This window comes from Toxotes jaculatrix, chromosome 9 (genome assembly GCF_017976425.1).
Source record: "Toxotes jaculatrix isolate fToxJac2 chromosome 9, fToxJac2.pri, whole genome shotgun sequence".
Classification (NCBI taxonomy): domain Eukaryota; kingdom Metazoa; phylum Chordata; class Actinopteri; family Toxotidae; genus Toxotes; species Toxotes jaculatrix.
The window spans coordinates 29,171,081-29,177,280 of NC_054402.1; positions in this window are offsets into that span (position 1 = coordinate 29,171,081).

The following is a 6,200-nucleotide window of genomic DNA, read 5'->3' on the forward strand; positions in this document are numbered from 1 at the left end:
AACCTCTTTCAAGAGACACTGTTGTCAGACAATGTTTTGTTTTTGTAACTTTCGATTCAGTTAAATATAAGAAATAACGTAAGCATGTTTTCATAAAAAATAATGATAGAGACAGACATAGTCTCATTGTGTACTAAAATAAAGGTGATCAAATCTGTCTTCAGAAATACCTTTAAACGTACTTTATATTTAATGAAGATAGTAAAATCTAAAGAAATATCGGTTTCATCTCCAAACGTGTTGTTGTACACCTCAGGCACTTGCTTAGAGGAACAGGTGTACAGGTAATAGCCCTTAGGTTTAGGTAAATAAAGCTTTCATGTTTGTTTATGAACTGTTACAAAGTTAAATGTTTACTTAAAAATTATTTTTTTTCTCCATCGATTAAATTTTTTTCAATTCAATTTTATTTATATAGCACCTTCCACAATCAAAATTGTCTCAAAGCGCTTTACAGAGACCCAGAGCCTGACCCCAGAGCAAGCACGGACAGTGGCAAGAAAAAAATCCTTTTAACAGGAAGAAACCTTGAGCAGAACCTGACTCATATGGGGGACCCTCCTGCTGATGGCCGGGCTGGGTGAAAGGAGGAAAAGGAGGAAGATAGCTGGGAATGGAGAAGAGAAGGAGAAGGACATTAAACATATAAAACATGATACAAACAGGACTGGCAGTGGACAGTGTTAGAGGGCCAGCATTCAGATTACAGAACAGTTAGTGGATACTGTGTGCTCAGCAAATTACAGTTATGATAGGAAACAGAGCACAGAAGCAAAAAAGCTGTCATGATTGGTAATTATTTACATTACAGTTGGAATAGAATATTAATCCAACATTTATCTGAAGCAGAGTGGAACATTAAGCACAGTAATGTGTTAGAAAGGGATAAAGGTAGACAATAAACAGTGGCAACAGACAGAGAACATGCAGCTCCGGAGCCAGAGATACCTGCAGAATGGTACAGAGAAAGAGAGACAAGAGAGAAACAAGCACAGGCCTATGGGAGAGCGAGGACACAGAGTTAATGGCATGTAATAAAGGCTAATAAATGTGAGAGTGGGTCTGAGGAGAGAAGAGAAGATGTGTGCAGAGGATCATGGGAAGTCCCCCAGCAGTCTAGGTGAGTGAGTTTTGTGTGTCTGCCTAGGCTAGCTGCCCAAGCTAGCTGTCATCAGGACAGTGTGGGTGCACTGCCGCCCCACCGCCTAATGCTCACCATTGATGAGCAGCTATTTAGGGGCTGCTGTCTCTTTAGGCAGTATATACCATCTGCACAATATGGGCTGCCTGTGATGCCACTTGCTTGGAACTTACAAGTCATGTCATCACCTGCCGCTTATCTGGGTTGCAGTCGCCCAGGTTGCGGGGGCGAGTCCACAATGCACCGAAGTCCTACAGCACCTCCCACGGGTGGTGGGCCCATGGGAGGCAGTACCACCCAGAGTGGGGCTCAAACTCACGACCCTGAGAGACTGAGTCTTGTGCTCTACCAACTGAGCTAACCGGGCGGCTGAACTTACAAGCCCACACAGGGAAACCTGATGGAGAAGCCCCTGAAAAAAATCAAGAGTTGTCCTGGACATGACTCAGGGACTCAGTGGACTCAACATCACATACAACAATTTTTTTTACCTCGCACAAGCTGGGATCAGAGCTCCTAAAGAGGAAGCTGAGGATGATGGGAACGATACGGGAAGAGAAGTCTGAGCTCCCTCCCCAACTGCTGACTACAAAGAACAGGCCTGTTTGTGTACACGGCTGACACGTCCTTGGTATCCTATGTGCCAAAGAAAGGCAAGAATGTGGTACTCATGAGTACACAGCACAGGGATGGGAGTCTGTGACACATACATACACATAAAGAACAGACCTGTGAAATATAAATTGTTAGAGCTGAGCTAGACTACTCAGTATACCAGTTCCAATCTGTTTGACTGATTCAGGTGTTCATATCTGGCTGACCTGATATGGAGCTGGACACAAATCACATTTTGTGGTTTCCAACTGAATTCCAACCCAGAGCAAGCTACATGGTTTGTCACTGGTGCACTGCTCCTAGACCAATGACCTCTGCATTAATCTGTGAGTTTAGGGGCTGCAGATGACATAGAAGGTGCTGCTGAATATCCTAAATATTCCTAGTGTAATAATCATTAAAATATCCACCACTGACAAAGCCCTGGACAATCTTAACTGAGATGATTCTTTCTGGAAGGGGACTGAATTCCTGGATGCTACATGTTTGCAACCTACTTACTACCAACCACAACTGTGTCCAGAGGACATTCTTCATAAATACATTTTGATTTAATCTGTTACGATTTACACCACATGGGATTTCAGTACTCATGAATGAAACTAAAAATGTTTTTTCTTTAACTGTCTGTTGACTGAATGGATAGCTACACTGGCTCCAGCTGAAGGGCTCCAGCCCTGTGCTCTGATTTGAGAATGTTTGAGGCATCATCTGGAAAACAAAGGAAATGTAGAATGATTTATTCTTCTCTAACTTGTGCTTTTCAAGCTGGCTACATACAGAACCTTTGCATAAACCTGCATTGTGTCCCCTTTCCAGCTGGTTCCATATGCTTTTTGTTTGACTGTTCCCGGCTGTTCAGAAAAGGAACCCCCTATTGTGTTTTGAAATCTTTGTTGCACTGTACATTGCCAGCTTTTGTAGCCACAGAGCACAGTGCCAGTTTCAGATAGACTGGCTCAATTTGTGTGGTCAGCCTATTCTCCTTTACCTTGCTCAACAGGGTTCATTTCATCAACACTTTAAGATTAAAAATAGCCATGCAAACTGCGTGGCTAAGGCTGTGTGTGAAGATTTATTCTGGATAGCTCAAGGTTACATTAAGGTAAGTTCAAACTGCATTCTGTTACTTTTCATTTTTATGCACTTTCTCCTCAAGGTCTATATTGTACAAAGTAGTTATGTATTTATCTGAGAACTGTGTCTAAGAATAAAACAGAAAATGAGTTACAAATTCAAAGTGCTTTGTGAGGACATAGAGGACATGTCCTCAGTAATCTTTCTGGATTTTTGGGAATCTGAAGGGCAGTTTACTTTTTATGATTTAAAGCTGTACATAACAAATTTTGAGAAGGCAGATACAAATACAAATATATAATTCTTTTATGCTGGAAAGAAGTACGGAAATAAATTAGGTAAGACTTTATATCACAACCCTTGATTTACAATGTAATTTTACTGTATAAATAAGGTGCTAACAAAATGCTGCCTGTTTTCTCTTTATACTTAAATGTAAGTACAGTGGAATAAAACAATGCAGAATAAGGGAGGAATAACTGGGCATTTTAGAAGAAATGAGACAATATGTTTATGAAAGTATTTTCATAATTACAGGGTACCTACAGAATACAGTACCAGGAAACAAAACTGAAGCGATGATAAGGTATGTTGGCTATGATATTACATGTCCCTAACCCCCTATCCTTATTGATTACAAAGTAAAACAAGGTCAAGATTTTTTTCTGCCCACTACCCTTCAGTAACCCAAGATTTATAAAAAAATAATAATTTCCTAAAATACTTCCTTAAACACACAAATGCTACTCTTGTTCCCTCACAGTGTGTTTTCCTCCACTATATCTACACTTATGTATCAGTTGGAACTGGTCTGTACATTATTAGACCCTTCTTCATACAATAAAATTTCCCTGTAAATTGGGCTGTTATGAAGTGTTACCATAATTTCATTGTATTGCTCACCAGGATTTAATACCTGGCAAAGCGAAAAAAACATTCCAACAAAATTCAAATTAAAGCTTAAAAAAAAGGTTGAGGATGATGACATTTTAGTGTGCAGACCTTTTATCTCACATCATAGATCGTTACATCGGTCATTATCATGTTTTTGCCTGTATTGACTGACTATTCTGTGACATGGATTCAGGATCACCAGTGCACAGGGCAGACAATGAGCAGAAGCCTGGATAAGGTGCTTACAATCCACAATAGTGGTTTCTATCAGGGTAGACCAGACACTTCAAAAACTTAATCAAGACCAGAATACTAGTATGCACATGTTTCTTTCACAGTTTTATGAGAAACATGTTCACTTGGTTTAATTTTTAATCATAATGCACACATTATGAGGCTGGTTCTGCTCAAGGCTTCCTCCTGTTAAAAGGGAATTTTTTCTTGCCACTGTCGCCTTAAGTGCCTGCTCTGGGGTCAGGTTCTGGGACTCTGTAAAGCGCTTTGAGACAGTTTTGATTGTGGAAGGCACTATATAAATAAAATTGAATTGAACTGAATTGAACTAGTAGCTTTGGAAAAATGGTGCCAGCCACGCCTAGGGGCTAGGGAATAAAATGATCAGCGCTGCTCACGTTGTTTAACAAAATAACCTCTAAGTCCACATATTTATTTTTTTCAGAGCTTTTAACCACATCTCACAGACTTGATCAGTGAATGTGAGACAGACTGTCCTCCCATAAACAGCAACACCTGAAGTCATTTGTGCAAGCAGTTTTTACTGTTTCAGACAACATCAACTTCAGCAAATGCACCAAAACCACATGTACACAAATTAAATAGAAATTAACTTAAATTTATTGAGGTGGCAGATAAGTATGCTTTCAGACAGTAGGGGGCATTATCTTTGACCACTGCCCAGGCATCAATCAGATCCAGACTGTTGCTATGGAGAGGTTTGGGAAACTGTTGAGTAGTTGCATCTATCCATGAAGACAACATCCACAAGAAAGTATTAGTTTTCAACTCCTCTGATAAAAGAAGAAAAAAACATTAGCTTGCACATGTAGTTCTAAATGTCTGTTTCATTTATTGATGTAGATTAAAAATAATAATAATATTAAAAATATATATTATGTGGCTGTACCAACATGATTTTGATTAGATTATTTTATTATGAACATGTAAATTTAAAAAAATATTTTAAAAAAAAGAAAAGAAAAAAAAAAAAGGAAATGGACAATATTTACACTTATATTACAATTTGATATCTTGATTTACATGTGCAGAAAGTAATCCTTTTAAATCTTACTGTATGTGCATGTCAGCCAGATTGTTTCTCATATGGATTTTGGACACTATGTGGTCACTGCGCGTATTCTTACGTTTCCAGTCAACAGAGTGTTGCCAGAATATGCAACACTCGACGCTAACCCCTCAGTACAGAGCCGAGCAGTTCGCATTGAGTTTCGCAGTTTTTTCACAGACGAACTCTGAATTCTGACTTTAATCTCTGAATTCAGAGAAAAAAGTCAGAATTCTGAGATTAAAGTCAGAATTCTGAGAAAAAAGTCAGAATTCTGAGAAAAAAGTCAGAATTCTTACACCCCCGAAAAAAATCTTTATTTAAAAAATATTTTTTTAGTGGCCCTAATCCTCTTCCGTAGGCAGCCGCTTTGCCATGCTTACATTGTTTTGAAGAGGGAGGGGCTTAGCCTATGGAAGGGGCTTGTTGTGCCACCCAAATTTGCTTCCCGCCGTGCACTTTTCCCCTGACACACGTTCCTCTTCCACACGAAAACAGTATTGCACTCAAATTACGTCAAATTCCACGATATTCCGCGTTAAAAAATAGATTCCGTTTTAATGGGCCAATTCCGCGATTCCGTGATCGCGGAAATCATAGGGCCCTACGTATGTGGAGGAGGTCGGGATGAATGGATCGACAAAACATTAATATGTTAATAACCTTAATATGTTTCCTATTTCCAAACAACAATCAATGTTTCTTTTTACCTTGATCAGAACTGTTCTGTGAGATTGACCATGTGTTTAATATTGACCCTAATAATACAATATTAGGGTCCTCTGACCTTAACAAAGTTACTTATTTTAATCCAAACTACAGTTCTTCTGTAAACCCAACCAAGTTTTTTTGTGCCTAAACCTAGTAAAGTCTTTACTGTCATTGTCACATTGTAAAAGGAATATTATTTATTTTTCAACAGTGATTTTTAACAGTTTGTCTGTGGCATAGCTCCTGCCCTTGTCGGGGCACTAATTCAGAAAACCCTCCTATGGGACGTATCAGAAAGTAGGGACCTATATGGTCCAACACTTCAGTCTTTCTGGTGATTCCATGTCATATTTGCCCTAACATAAAAACACACAAATTTATTTTAGCATTGTGCTATAGTTAGGTACAATATTTTGCATGCAAGGATTTAAACAATTAGCACACTGGTAACTCACACTG